Genomic DNA, 17,347 nt, shown 5'->3' on the forward strand with positions numbered 1-17,347 from the left:
TATACTACCGATTGTATAAATGTATGTAATCTGGCGCATTTCATTTTTTGTCTGCACTGTCTTGTATTGTACATGCAAGTAAAGACTAAATGACAAGAATTATCTAATAATAATGTGTTGCTGTCATGGTTGTCTTGCCTATTTGACATAGCTAGAATACTAGTGAATATCGATTCATTTCTGTATTAACACGATAAGTGATTTATTCAAGACTTGCGTCGTTAATGTATATGAAATAAAAAGCTAACTTTGAAAACATAAACACACTGTTATATAATGTATGATGCATAATAATTAATCAGAATATAGATTCTAGTAATATCTTTATGAATGTTCGTCCTTAATGATCTTTTGTGTTTTGCTTTAGCCGAGACTGGCCAATAATATCAGAACGAAACATATAAAAAAACACATCTAAGAAGCATTTTGCCTTAATACGATAAAGCCAGTGTCACTTATGAACTGTTCTTGCAAAGGTAGCGAGAATTATCGCCATTAGAATATATTGAACGCTAATTGCACACGTGTATGGCCATGCAATCGACAAGATTTTAAAATTACATTGTTTATATTTACATGCATATATTTGGAACCGATCAGTTTAGTAAGTAAATGGATGAAATAAAGATGTAAAGTATAACACATCGTTAGTTATACGTATTATGATGAAATTATTAATAAAATATGCATGTATATATATACATAACCAAATTTACTTACGTATATTGTTAAAGACAGAAAGTAGAATTCAACATATGTATATTCATGTGATGCCTTTCCATTAAACCGATCATTACAACATTGCAGTATGATATTGGTAACACATTATTTATATGAAATGCATTAATAACGCATCAACTTATATGTTTTTTGTGATTTCTATATAAAAATATGTTCCTGCTATGGTAAACAAACGTGACGTTATTTCGCTGCACGTACCATTTTGCTACCATTCGACATGTTTTCAAAGATATCAGTATGCAAATAAACATAATAACTCACTCGTGGAGGCCAGTAACACAATTAAGCCTGCTTAGGCTTTTGATCAATCAAGTAATCGAAAGTGACATTTGGCGTTTCCAAGCAGTAATGTAGTTTCACTGACCAGTTCGACCATCTGCCTCTATTTTATTATATGTTCCTCGATGGTGATAAGCACGCTGGTTTTTATTTGAATATCGTGACAAACAAATACAACAGTTAAAAATGTTTCAATACACTCCATGTCCAAATTATTATGGCTATATATATATATATATATATATATATATATATATATATATATATATATATATATATATATATATATGTATATTCCTAATAACGAAAACAAAATAAACGAAAAGTCACATCAAAGGACTTTAAAAAGCAAACATGGACCATTGCAACGGCAGGTAAAATACATGACTACTATATAATAATTCATGTATAAAAGACCATATGAGTCGGAAATACTAAATACTTGTTCATGAAAAAATAAAGATCATATTACATCTTATTCCGATTCTATGCATCACAATTTGACAATCTATATTTAGATATAAAAATGAGGTAATGGGGAAACGTTAATGATCTTAATGTACGCGGCTTGTCTCGCCATTTTGATGGTCTTCACTAAATGTGCATGTATAATTCTGACGCATGGTATGTATTGCAACTAAACATTTAGACGGGAATATGCATGAAGGACGATTTCGATCACGAATGAACATAAATAAATCTTATTAAGATGAGCATGTGGTACGTTTTCTATCCAGTGTTTCCAGCTCGCTAAAATGCGTTTCTCATATCTTTGGTTGTTATCTAGAAATAATATATATTGTAACATAATCGAGATATACAAAAGTATTTATCAAATAACAGCGTTGATGCAAACATATTCTTTACTTGAGCCATGAAATCGACCGTATTTCACGACATGTTGTAATTTGTGAACGAATGTTTTTGCTCATACATGTTGTTATTAAAGTGTTAAAGAACGACAAATACTATGAATTTCAAGTGTTAATTTTATTTAGTTGTCCCCCTTGTATATTAAATGAAATTATACGCATGTAACAGTATATGCTTTGTTTAAAGGTGTCTATCGCAACCGTTGTTTATTTTTTGGTGTTTTCACTTCATATACACTTAAATGTGTTTATGCAGCATCAACATACTAAAACAATATCCCGGAAAGAGAAAATCAATGCCTTTGAATATCAATCGTACTTTCGTTTGACAACTGACGACATAAATGATTCGTTTTCCTGCAACGATATCTATTCATACGACACACAAACACTAACTCCGATCCTAATAAGAAGACAATTTTGCTGGGCTTAGAGGACTGGTACAGTAATGTAAATATCGAATATAATATATAATTATTTTTTTATAAACAACTGGTAGCGAGATGAGTTGCAGATAATTGGTTAGTTACCACACTTAAATTAACTCTCTTGACCTGTTAATTATTTTCAGCTGTGAAAAATGACCATAATATGACTAAGTTTATATACATTCTTATATGAAAAGAAACAAAATAAAGATCTATATTTAATGGACGATACATGTATTTTTTAGGTTCCAAATACTTTTTAAGTAACACAAAAGCTTGATTGCGAGTACAGTTGATGTTAACTTATTCCATATAAGGTTATACAACGGGGCATATGGTGACTTTTGTATGTAATGAATACATGTAACTTTATGTGATTGGACATACACATTTGTATGAACAAAATAAAGTGTTTAAATAAAAACAAAAAAGTTAGCCTTCAATTTAAGTTTGCATACAGCTTTCTTATGGGAAAATATTGGCTCTTTATGCATTCAAAATACAACGGTTACATAAATGACTCATACAACTAAGCCGGACTTTAATGTTTTAATATTTTGCATTCATGACACCCCAAATAAAACACAGGCCTTTAAAGAAATATATGTAAACATCTTCAACTCTCAGCAAATGAGAATATAACGAACTTATGATCCAAGTAATGTTCTAAATAACTGAATCATTTATGAAGAGGAATATGTTTGTAAGACTTTCGCAGGAGAAATAGGGTGAACTGGTTTCTCTTTGTAGATCATAAGATCAGCCTTTCGCTTTACACGGAAGCATTCTTTTATGCTTGCTTTTTAAGATAAACACGCGGAGAGAATGTTAGCAATATGTTTATCTTAACGTGTTGTTTATATGTTCAATGCATTGCATTTCTAACATGAAAAGAAGCATACACATAAAAGCAGTTCGTCTTAAAGGGGCCTTTTCACAGATTTTGGCATTTTTTAACTTATTCATTAAATGCTTTATATCGATAAATGTAAACATTGGATCGTAAAAGCGCCAGTAAAAAATCAAGAATAAAATTAAAAAAAGGAAAAGAACATAGCCCGGACCAGGTTTCGAACCAGTTACCCCTGGAGTCCTGCCAGAGTCCTGAAGTAAAAACGCTTTAGCCTACTGAGCTATTCCGCCGAGTACACATAGTGGACGTATTTTATACCTTATATAAGCAATCTTCGTAGTTTCACAAAATTTAACGACAAAAACAGAACTCTCCAAATTATTCAATCGTTTCGCGTTGCAACGCTTTATAATTTTTAGGTTTTAAAATCGTCAAAAGATGCATATAATGGCTATATTAGACCATGGTAAATGTTCAGTATTACTGTTTCCTCACAAATATCATAACTAAAACGAAAATTTGCCAATCTGAAACAACTTTTTTCAATTTTGTCAATTTACCAAAGCGTGAAAAGATCCCTTTAAAGTTTATTATTATTATTATTATCATACCGGATTTATATAGCGCCCTTTTCATGCAAGAGTGCACGTTCGAAGGCGCTTTACATAAGAACATTTGACGTATCGCAATACGAATACATTTTGCAACACTATTTCAAAAGAAATCGATCAAAACTACTCAATTATACTATAAAACTAATCTATAATACTAGAAGTACTACGTAAAAACATGCACAGTAACAATAGATTAGAAAGATCAACAAGACACTATACAACTACCCTATGTGTATAGCTATAAGACAATTAATGAACCAATAAAATCTCAAACTTAAACAATAAGTACAACTTAAAACAACAACAACAAAAAACATGCACAGTAACCATAGATTTGAAAGAGCGGCAAGACAAACCAGAGACGAAACAGAGACAGAGACAAGGATAACGTCAGGATACCATAACCACGAGTCCACAAACCCCCAAAGAATTAATTATGCTTCCTATAAAAGGTAAATTCAAGTTCATGCTGATTGAGTTTAATTATTTATAATACATCATTTACTCAATTATATAATATTTTTTATGCAAATACAATATGTAAACGTTTAGTCATAACTATGAGACTTATGTCTTCACTTTTCGGAAACGAAACAACTATCAAATTGAACTAAATATGCAAGCCCATGGTTAGTATGTGTATCTATAAAACATATCGCATTTGTTTGAATTTGACAGTTGATTAGCACTTAGCTGATGCGTACATTGTTAAGAATGACATTTTGACTGGCTACCTACATGATTAAAAAAATACCTGTACCTTTTCAGAGCAATTTATTGTGATTTTATGCGCATGTGAATAAAAAGGTTTGCAGTTCAGAACCATGCCATTGGTTTTTAATGATTTGTTTTTCAGAAAATAAATCGGTTAAATATTGATAAATGTATATAACATAACAAAACAAACGCATACAGCGAACTGTATTGCTTTACTGTATTAATGCCCATTCTATTTAAATTGCACGTGTGCAAGGTATACTCAATAATTCGGCATTGTCTTTCATCACTCAAACAAGCAACAAAACGCAAATTTGAAACAGAACTAAAAACAGCAATATGTCTCATAGAGCGCCTTATGTACTCTATGCCCTACGAATTATTACAATTGAAGCCATATTTCTCGCATTTGTTGTTCAACATGTGTTAATTGGAAAATTACTGTATGATTCATGTCTGCTTATGGAACTATGCTCAATGAGAACAAGTTACATGAACGTATTGGTGTGATGGGTACACATAAGAATTAAGATATACTTATACATATGTGTTAAGAGTACATATGTCGAAGATATCATTTCAATCTGTAATATTACTTAATTAAGTATGTTACCTGATTTGTGCGAGCTGTAAATAACACAGACTGACAAAAAAAAAAATTTACAGAAACATTTTAGCCGTATTCTGAAGCTGGAGAGAAACTAGATAAACTGTTTGCTCATTTTAAGACGTGAGCATTATGTCATTCCTTCTATCCCATGACCTTTAATTAACATGTGTTTAAGTTCCAAGGAAGGGCGGAACACTTTAATGTATACATTAGCGAATTAAACTTCGTTAACATAATTATTTATTTTATTAGCCAGTATCAGCTAATGAGTAATTCCTCATAGTTATTAACACAAAAAGGGACTCCGTGTTTGCAACCAAAAGTCAATATTTTTTTTTTGTTTAAAGACACGTCATTTAAATTGCCGATTAAATAGTTCATAGCTTCAACCAACGGTATTTGAAACTTCTCAACAATTATTAAGTCCATGTTGACTGCCATTCAAATCAATGCCATGATGAAATAGAATACCTACTCTAAGTACATAAAACAGTCTTTCAACAGATAAAACCTGACGTTCTTGAGTATTTGTAACATTTACAAGCTTTAATAAACTATTAAGCTACTCCTATCTCTTACTGAACATATGTTACCCTGTCTACAGAGAAACCTTACATAGACTTATTTGTTTTGTAATATAACAAATAATACACTATGTAGATTGGTGAAATAATCAGCTTGTAACAATTACACCGTTTTATTTATCATCGTATCCGTCACCGAGAACACAAAGGTAATTCCAAAACAAAACTGTAACAGTTAATTTCATTGATTCATTTAATTACGCGTTGCGTTCTATATTATGCCTTTAGCGATACCATGCCAAACATTAAATATACGTTGAAATACACATATAAGTCTAGTTTATGTATTAGAATGTTGTTGATTTTTGTAATTCAAATCATATTCAAGAAGTGTATTAACACTATGCTAAATCAGCCTTGTCTGTAAGATTTTTTCCATAGCCCAAATCCAAAATCTTTCAAAGCAAATTGCGAAATTCTTAATTTGTTTTATACCAACAGGTCATCACTGAGTCATTTAATAAGTTAAATATTGCCACGCAATCTTAATTTCGCAATTCGTCGTCTAATAAGTATTAACATGCTCTATTTATAGATCTTCGAAATGCTAAAGGAGCATAATTTGCAATCAGTCATGCTATACGTTAAAAATAATGAAAAGCGCAAGTTTGAAATTGATGAGCCGTTTCATCAACGATTTACGAGACGTTTTACGATTTTCTTAATAACGATTTGCATAAATAACGACGTTTCAGTGAAATCGCGTTTGATCATTCATGTAAAATCGTAAACGACTACATTAATAAAAAATTAATTTCTTTAAAAATTAAGTTCTTTAATTTGAAGTAGCGAATACATATCTCGATAGATTAAGGTCTAATTCTCCTATAAATCATTAGATACGAGCAGACGACAATAAACCATATGTGATATCGATTTCAGTAGTGACTGTCTAACGTCACTAATTCGGTATATAAGCTCGAGTTTTACGTATCTCGTGCCTTCCAGGTCGGACCTCAAATACCTCATGAATAGGCCGGTAGGACCTGTTATTAAACTCTGATATACACACATCTCGTGCCTTTTGCGATAAAAATTTGACTGAGAAACTTGTGTCTACACATCCATAAACGGATATCTACAATGTCGGTAAGAGGTCGTAGCGTGCGAAGACGGGTGTGGCAATCCGTAGCGAAACGGTGATAGAGAGAGGGACGGGGGATGCGGGCGGCAGTTGATCCGGAACTGGCGAAGGAACTAAGGGCCCAGATGGCGTAGAAGGAATGCGGCGGAAACGGCGCCGGTACCAGAGCCGTTATCAGCTCATGTACCTGGATAAAAAACAGAGGCGGAACTCGCAGCAGCGCAACCTTCAAAACGTAAACGCGCAGACGATAACGCCGCAAACAGTGAGATTGTTGATTTCTGTGATATTTTCCGCACAGCCGATGGGCTACCACGTGGTCACAACGTGGGTATATACGAGGCACAAGTGTGCAATGCAAACGAAATCTTACCGAATAAAAGTCTGTCTAGAATGGATAATATTCAAAGAATTCATATATTGCCCAGACAAACTAATGATGATGTATCAATTTACGTGTCCGCGTCGCTTACACAGCGACATATACTTGTTGTGGCGAATATTTTAATCTTGCATTATTGCTTAAGGTTCATGTAGAGGCTTCATTTTGAAAAATGTGGGACCCCTAGCATTGAACTAAAATTTGACTAAAGGAAGAGTGCCACATTGATAATGTATACATATATGCTTTAATGGATGTTTTTCCTTCAAACTGCTGCCATTTTTGTACATCAACGTATCATAACATCCACAAAATCAATCAAAATACAAAGAGATTTTAACACTAAAATATAAATTATTTTCAAAAATCTGAATCATGTTTATTCCACGTATTTCGGCGGAAAATTATATAACTAGTGAATGATATCGACATTGACGAGGGCAAGTTACGCTTAAATAGTAAAAAAAGTTTGCATATCTAGAAATATCAAAACTCGAACACATGTCATTTCATCACCATGGGGGAGGCCATTTTTAAATTAATAAAATAGAAAGAAACATGCTAAAAACTCACTCATCGCCTAATTGACATTCCATACGGTTGACGATGACAAATGCATTGGATTGTAATCTTTCCGTTGATGTTTGCAAACTGCACGCCTCATAAACACTCAAAAGAATAACTATGTAAGAAGCATTTCACCAATGTTTACAATCGTTGTCGAATCACATATACTTTATTATTGCGCATAAAATAGTACGCTTACAGACTGACAGAAAGATCTAGATTACTCCGTTCAATTCATCACGGTATACTATTCTATTGATAATATATAATAATACATCGCTTTAACAATCTAACAGTAGTAAAATTTCTTTTAAACGGAGTTTTTTATAACGAAAGTGAAAACAACGGAAGTTGGTTGGATATTCTGTGAGATGCACTTCGGCTCCAGAAAAACAATACAAATTAACTAAAAAGACGTGTGGGGGACAATTTTCAGCTGGAAACTATTAACAAATAGGGTAAGTGATGATATCTCTACGCGGTCATTTCTGTTATTTAGTGCGATCTCTTGCTGATTAATGTTAAAAGTTGTTTTACAAGTTGCCACCAAACTGTCAAAATAAGCATGTGTTATCTCAGGTATTTGTATACACATACCCGGTTTTCTCACCACTGCACGTGGTTTCGACCGATTTGTTTTGCACGTTTATCTACGGATCACAGCGATGGCCACGCTTTCAAATGGGTAGAAGGAATCGAAATATAAAATCAATCGTTTTGCCAATTTCTTTATATTCCTTTACAATTTTATATGTCGTCTGCAATCAATTTCAATTTGAGATGGTTTAAAATTTGCAATTTGGTTGAGAGGTAAATAACAAAATTGTTAAGCCTTTGAAATAGAACTGTGACTCTTATTATCCACCATACCTGGATTGTTAAAAAGTAGTAACGTTTTAGTTATTTTAAGAACTATGTTTAGGATATTTATCCAAAAAAGGCAGTTGAATAAAAACTCATTTGTTGTTTTATGACAATAATTTATTTTCTGTGAAATGTTGCTAACTTGACCTTGTATATGTATATAGCTTTGTATTTATTCAACTTAAGGTAGTGCATATCATTCCTAACTTTAGATTGAGATTTTGTAAATTAGTGTAAAAAAGTATTGGTTTTAAACCAAAATACGAATAAAGCACACATATATTGAATGTCAAAAATGTGTTTATGTTATTCTATCCGTCTTTAGCTTTAAAATGATATATAGTTTGACCATACTGTACCACATTCAATGAAGAAAAACCGAAGCGAAGTTTTAATGAATTTTATCCCCCCCCCCCCATGAACCTTAAAGCCGCCCGATATTTCTCATAAAAATTCAGTTATGTCAACTGACTAGAATTGATCAGTATTCTTCAGACACTCAAAGCTTAACCCTTCCGTTATAACCGTTTATGTTTATTTCGCGTGTTTAATCTTATTCATGAAATGTTATTTCCATTTCCGCGTAAAGCACTAATTATTAAATATATATATTTATATATTCCTTGCCTGGTGGTTTGATGATAATAATTCAAAACCAACGATCTTGCGAAGGCTGTTTAATTCTATTTCTGTAAAGCGAGACAGAAAATACGGTTTGCGTGAAGCTTAAATACTGATAATAAGGGTGTGATTTCGATCGTGATAGGTCGGCTATCTCCGGCTTTTCCGTAAGACAGTTTTCCACAAAAGTGCTAACTGGTATTAATCGGTTTCTCCTTTTTTTGGTAAGTTCATAGGTATATTTGTTTGGTGAATAAAGTGTCCAATTAACTGGTAATAATATATTTGTCCTCGGTGCTTAATAAGTGACCTGCGATCGGTTTCGTACTGTTTTTCCACCCGGATTTATATCCTTGGAACTGGGGATACGTGTTTTGATAACCCAATTATCTTATAATTATATGATGTCTTTAACCTCAACCGAAATATATGTTTTGTTTCGTTTTTAGCTCATCTATTTTTTGAAAAAAAATTATGAGCTATTGTCATCACCTTGGCGTCGGTGTCGGCGTCGGCGTCGGCGTTGGCGTTGGCGTCGGCGTCCGGTTAAGTTTTGCGTTTAGGTCCACTTTTCTCAGAAAGTATCAATGCTATTGCATTCAAACTTGGTACACTTACTTACTATCATGAGGGGACTGGGCAGGCAAAGTTAGATAACTCTGGCGTGCATTTTGACAGAATTATGTGCCCTTTTTATACTTAAAAAATTGAAAATTTTGGTTAAGTTTTGCGTTTAGTTCCACTTTTCTCAGTAAGTATCAATGCTATTGCATTCAAACTTGGTACACTTACTTACTATCATGAGGGGACTGGGCAGGCAAAGTTAGATAACTCTGGCATGCATTTTGACAGAATTATGTGCCCTTTTTATACTTAGAAAATTGACAATTTAGGTTAAGTTTTGTGTTTAGGTCCATTTTATTCCTTAAGCATCAAAGCTATTGCTTTCATACTTGCAACACTTACTAACTATCATAAGGGGACTGTGCAGGCAAAGTAATGTAACTCTGACTGGCATTTTGACAGAATTATGTGCCCTTTTTATACTTAGAAAATTGAAAATTTGATTAAGTTTTGTGTTTAGGTCCACTTTATTCCTACAGTATCAAAGCTATTGCTTTCATACTTGCAAGATTTATGAACTATCATAAGGGGACGGTGCAGGCAAAGTTATGTAACTCTGACTGGCATTTGGACGGAATTATGGGCCCTTTATACTTAGAAAATTGAAAATTTGGTTAAGATTTATGTTTTGGTCCACTTTACCCCTAAAGTATCATAGATATTGCTTTCATACTTGGAACACTCACAAACTATCATAAGGGTACAGTAAAAGGACAAGTTGCATAACTCTGGTTGTCATTGTTACGGAATTATGGCCCTTTTTTGACTTAGTAACTTTTAATATATGGTTAATTTTTGTGTTTCGATCCACTCGAAGTATCAAGGCTATTGCTTTCAAACTTCAAATACTTACATGCTATCATGAGGTTACTGTACCTGGCAACTTGAATTTTACTTTGACCTTTGAATGACCTTGACTCTCAAGGTCAAATTATTAAATTTTGCTAAAATTGCCATAACTTCTTTATTTATGATTAGATTTGATTGATACTTTGATGAAACTACTCTTACCTGACATACCACAATAGACTTCACCCAAACCATCCCCCGTGCCCTCCCCCCCCCCTCCCCCCTCCCCCCCCTAATTTTTTTTTTTTTTTTTTTTTTTTTTTTTTAAGATCATCTCACAAATGACCACCACACCCTCACACTATACCCCCACCCCACCCCCCCCCACCCCACCCCACCCCCCAATTTTTTTTTTTGATTTTTTTTTTTTTTTAAGATCATCTCACAAATTATCACCACACCCTCACACTATACCCCCCCCCCCCATTTTTTTTTAAAACGGTTATGTTTGAAATACCGTCCAACCATCGCACCCAAACCCCCCCCCCGATTTTTTTTATTTTTTTTTTCCGCTTTTTTGGAAGATAATGTAATAAATGTCCACAACCCCACACTATACACCCCTCTTCACTCCACTCCTCCCTCCTTTGTGATTGAAAATGAGAGTCCCTTCACCTTTAAAAAGAAAATAGATGAGCGGTCTGCACCCGCAAGGCGGTGCTCTTGTTTTAATAAGATTCTGCTTGCGAAGTATTTTCTTGCTGTAGGTAAACCAGGTGTTAAAACATGTACTTATTTCTTTTGTTCTTGGTATTCATTTGCTATTCTAATATGATTATTATATATGATAATAATATCTAATATAAAATAAAATGAAAATTATATTTCATAAAAATAAAATTAACAATTAATGTAAATATAGTAATGCATGAAGTCAGTGTTTTGTTTTTAAAGAGATAACACCATAAAGATATTCGCAAAAATTGTGCCAAAAATGCCAAAAGCATTAAAAAAATATGAAACCTAATCATGTACATAACGGAATCCTCCAGACTATTATTAACCTGTGACGTATGCACGCTTTGGGCAACGTGAGAGCTGGTTTCACATGTTGTCCGCTTACGCGCTTTTTAAAACAAAGAAGAACTACTAAATAGCACAATCAGTGTGTTTGTGTTTGGATCTGGATACATTAACGTTAATGTATAAACAAATATAAAAAGAAAAATGTCTCAAACAGTAATGGGATCGACATGGATCAATTTTTAAACCATTTTAAACAATCATCAAATACTGCACATAGCAGTACATTTAATCCTAATGACACCTATGACTTGAATTTGTTGCCATCTATTGAAACGCTTGATTGTGCATTTACTGTAGAAGAAGTGAAAACAACGATATCTAACATGAAGCGTAATAAAAGCTGTGACTTGTTAGGCAATGTAGCCGATTTCTTTATTGATTCTAATGATTTTATCTCACCATATCTTACTAAAATTTTCAATTATATTTTCGATCGTGGTATTTATCCAGTTTCTTGGTGTAAAGGTGCTATCATACCAATTTTTAAAAAAGGGGACAAGAAAGAGCCTTCCAATTATCAAGGAATCACACTTGTTAATATAATTTCTAAAATATTCTCATTATGTCTACGCAACAGAATCAATTGCTGGTGTGAGGGAGAAAATATGTTTAATCCTTCCCAATTCGGTTTTAGAGACAAACGTAGTACAAGCGATTGTATTTTTATCTTACATAGCATTATACAAAATGTTCTTTTGCAGAAACATAAGTTATATTGTGCTTTTATTGATTATGAAAAGGCTTTCGATACAGTAATCCATGAAGCATTATGGATTAAATTAATTGAATCAGGTCTCAGTTGCAAAATAATAACAATGATAAAAAGTATATATGCAAATGTTAAGTCATGTATAAAAAAACACACAGGATATGTCGTACTCCGACTTCTTTGATGTATCTCTTGGTGTTAAACAAGGAGAACCCCTGTCGCCGCTACTTTTTATATTGTTTATAAATGATATTAAAGATTGTATAAATGTTCAAAATCTGTCAAATGCAGATTTGCATCTGCTATCTGTCTTTATGTTGATATTTGCTGATGATATTGTATTATTTACTACTAACCCAGTAAGCCTTCAGAACCAACTTAACAATTTATACCTTTACACTACTAAATGGGGTCTTAAAATTAATATAAATAAAACGAAAATATGCATATTTGAAAAACGAAAATGCAGGTGCAACTACACATGGTCAATAAATAACGAGAACCTTGAAATTGTCAACAGTTTTGTATATCTGGGTATAAAATTCCTTTACACAGGAAATATGTCTAATACTGTAAAAATATTAAATGAACAAGCACTTAGAGCATATCATCATCTTGTATCTATTTTTGGCCGTGTCAAATTAGATGTCAAAACCAAACTAGCTCTATTCGATGCATTAGTAACACCAATCATACTTTATGGTTCTGAAGTCTGGGGCATTTATGACAACCCTGATATTGATAAATTACATTACAAATTTTGCAAAAATATTCTTTGTGTAAAACAATCTACTTCTAACTATGCTGTTCTTAGTGAATTGGGTAGATTCCCTCTAGCCGTTTTATGCAAACTTAGAGCATTATGTTATTGGATGAAAGTCGCAAATAACCAAAATTCTTTATTGTACCAAGTTTTTATGGAACAAATGAATGTTTTAACCAATTTCAATTGTACGAAAAATAATCTATGGTGTCATGCTTTGAAGTCAACTTTAGACAATCTTGGTTTGGGTTATACGATTTATTTATCTGATTTCACGTGCGACATTTCTCACATGGTAAACCAAAGATTAAAAGACCAATTTGTTCAAGAATGGAGCGATACTTTAGCTTCTCAGTCCAAAATGGAAATGTACTTGAAATTTAAAAAAAGCTTCGAATATGAAAAATACCTTGATTGTATATCTAATGAAAAGTTAAGAATCCAAATGAGTCAATTTCGTCTAAGTTCCCATTATCTAGAAATAGAAGTTGGCAGATATAGTAGGCTGTCCCGAGAAGAACGCAAGTGTAAACTCTGTAACCAAAATGTTTGTGAATCCGAATATCACTTTTTATTATGTTGTCCATTATATAATGATTTGCGTGTAAAATATAATGTCAGGACACCATGGCCTTCCATAAGTAAATACATATTAATGATGTCTTCCAAAAATGTTCTTAAGTTAAAAAGCATTGCGAAATATTTAGTTGAAGCGTTCAAACTTAGATGTGATACTTTAAATCATCTAGCTGTTGTATAATTGCATGTTAAAAGACATAACTGTATTTAATAGTCAAACATATATGTATAATTGCATGTTAAAAGACATAACTGTATTTAATAGTCAAACATATATGTTTTTGATTGTCATATTTGCTCATGTTTAAATTGTATTATTGCATGATTCCCTGTCTTGGCCATATTTCTATTGTATATATGTTCTTGGCCAAAGGCAGAATGCCGGATTGCCAATAAACTTTGAAACTTTGAAACTTTGTTAATACTTTGTAAGTTTAAAGACATATTTTAAGTTTTCTCCTGCACACTAGCAAGGTATCTACATTTATAATATGTACGATATCGGCACGAAATAAACGTGGCTTCGTGTGTGAATAATGCATTATAACTGGAAATACACGACACACTATACACGTGCAAGTAAATTACATGTACAAATAACGATGGCTGCGCATATGAATTAAACTTTAACGGGAATTTTATATAAACAGGGTAAAATATATCATAGAAGACGGTAAAACGTGTATCGGTAAAGATTTAAAGCTGAAATCTAAACTATGTGAAAACAAACGGTCGATAGTAAAGTAAGCATGGGGCGGGTTATACGAGTGTTGAAAATGTGGTCATAAAGCAAACAGAATGTTTTTACGAATTAAATCGGCAATATGGGACAAAATAATGTGAACATGATTTAAACGAAAAGTGCATGTGTAAGACAGCGTACGCTGTGTTAAGGCTTTTAATGACATTATTATTCATCGTTCATGCAAATGGCGTTAAACAATGATGCAATGGTGGCGTGGTAAGAGCGTTTTCAGAGAATGGACCCGTTTGCAAACACGGCAGCAACCCCAATGTCGGCTTATCTATTGAATGTATTCAATATAGAGCTAAATAATTGGTACTCGCAGGCATTTCTAAAAACACACAATTAGCATATAATACGGCGATATGTTAAGTTAATAAATTCAGGGAGTTGTATAGGTTAGCTGTAGTATGGCTAGCTATTTATAGCCATGTAATTTGGTTGGCTACGAATTGTTTTGAGATGCGAAAAACTTCAGGGCGGTCACATGAAAAGGCCTGTCGTGTATAAAAGAGCCCCATATATCGATGTTTATGTTATGTTCGATTCTGCCTATAGTCGCTCATGAGAAGCTTGAATCTTTATTGGTCAAGAATATCTCTACGTTGCAATGTATTATCGTTTATTCAGAATCAGCGAATTAGAAATTATTAAATATATTAAAAGGGCATTTCCGGCGAGCATACTAATATGGAAAAACACCAGTTCAGAAATGATGGCGTTCACATATTAGACGTCAGACTCGAAAGATATATTTAGATTCGTTGCGAGAGTGTTTATTAAAAAAAAATTTAAACATGTCATAAAATTTGGGGGAAAATAAATCAATGTATTTTTGTGGCGGAAATTCTATGTTTTGGAGTTGATCGGAATCATTAAAAATATGAATAGGTAACTATATAATGATTTGTACATACGTCCGGGGAAGGTAAACATAGCATTTTGTTGTCACCTCTCACGTAGTGCTCGTATGTGTGAGGATGGCAGGAATGCTTTCAAAATTATTTTCGGGATAGAATGAGTGTTCTAGTACTCGCTCGATGGCACGGCGTGCTTAGGCGTACCTGGATTAGCTCTTTTTGGCTTGAAAACCTACGGTACGGCGTAAAGAGGATTTATTTGGCCGGTTGCGGTGGCCTTAGCGATTGCGCATGTATGTTATGTTGCACTTGGCCGGTTGCGGTGGCCTTAGCGATTGCGGATGTATAAAATGTTGCACGGTACGGCGTACCGAGAATTATTTGGCCGGTTGAGGTGGCCATAGCGTTTGCGCTTGTATAATATCTATTTCCGAACCAGCAACGTGTTCGTTGAAATAAGAATTTCATACATTTGCGAAATAGCAAAGAATGGTGTGGATTGTCTGCTGGCGATTATTGCATACACGAGAAGCTAAATCAATAGTGCAACTGGGTTTGGGGCTATCTTTAGGGCATAACTTCCGGTCGCCTCCTCGGCATGGCTCAGTTATAGTGATAGTCTATAGCTGAGATTTATTTACTCTAGTGCTAGTCTGGTGTAAATTATATTCCGCCACTTGGTCATTCAATTCCATTTATATTTTTGAATTGTTCTTCTCATATGTTTTTATATTGTTTAAATATAGAATATAAAATGTGTTTACGTGAGGTATCACATTAAAACATTATAATAAATATGTTACTAACCAAGCTGGCGTTTCTTGTAATTATTCATCAGCCCTTGGTCGTGTTAATAAATTCGCGTAGAAAAGTGGATGTGGCCAAAAGATCGGGGATCAATTTGAAAAGTAGGCTACGGTAACCGAACGTGCATGACATAGACAAAAGGTAAAGGACGGTTACACTTTGTAATCCGAATAACTCGGACCCTATGAATGAATCAAATCTTGGTTAACGAATGGGGTACTGAGCTGCTTTCTGAAATAATAAAAATTAATTTCTTTAAAAATTAATATTGTTTTCGTAGTTAGAGCACGTGCAAATTAGACGAAAACTACTTTCCCTTGTAAATGTAGTTTCCGATAGGTGGCTCTGTAAGAGAGCGTTTCACTCGTGTCCGAGTAACTCTGGTCAGTCATTCAGCGTTGGGATTGACTGATCGATACATGTGTTAATTTTTTAATTTGTTTTCAATAACAGTAAGAGTAACATTACAAACGTTATTGTTTAAAATGTGTAATATACATGCTTTTTACCCTGGTACGAGCTAATTTTTGAAATTTAGGATTGTGTTTTTTACAACAGGTCATGCGTTTATCCACATCGCGTACGCATTTAATTTATTCAATGTATACATGTATACCAGTATCATAATTATTATTATTTATCCCACTTGGGGATTCGGTCTCCGGAAGAGACGATAGGCGTGGCTGCCTTTATAGTTGCTTACGAGGAGAGACTCGTGTAGGCATACAGTATGCCTGGTGATGTAGCAGTCTTAGTTGATAGGCAGGCTGCCTTTATAGTTGCTTACAAGGAGGGACTCGTGTAGGCATACAGTATGCCTAGTGTCGTAGTAGTCTGTTGATAGGCGTGACTGCCTTATAAGTTGCCTACGAGGAGGGACTCGTGCCGATATACAGTATGCCTGGCGTTGTTGTAGACTGTGTTGTATGTTGTAACAAAGCTTTTGTGTGAATTCATGTTTTAATGTATGTTTGATGACTATGAAATAGTAATACACGGTATCAGTCAGTCGGTCATACCAATGACTTAACAAAAAATATGTTGTACTTTTGTTGTTTTTCCATATCGGGAGCGTAGTTGTAAAGAGAATTTTCTTTATTTGAAGTAGCGAATACATGTTTCCGATAGATAAAGGTTTAAATCTCGTATAAATCATAAGATACAAGCAG

This window comes from Dreissena polymorpha, chromosome 9 (assembly GCF_020536995.1).
Source record: "Dreissena polymorpha isolate Duluth1 chromosome 9, UMN_Dpol_1.0, whole genome shotgun sequence".
NCBI classification, from domain to species: domain Eukaryota; kingdom Metazoa; phylum Mollusca; class Bivalvia; order Myida; family Dreissenidae; genus Dreissena; species Dreissena polymorpha.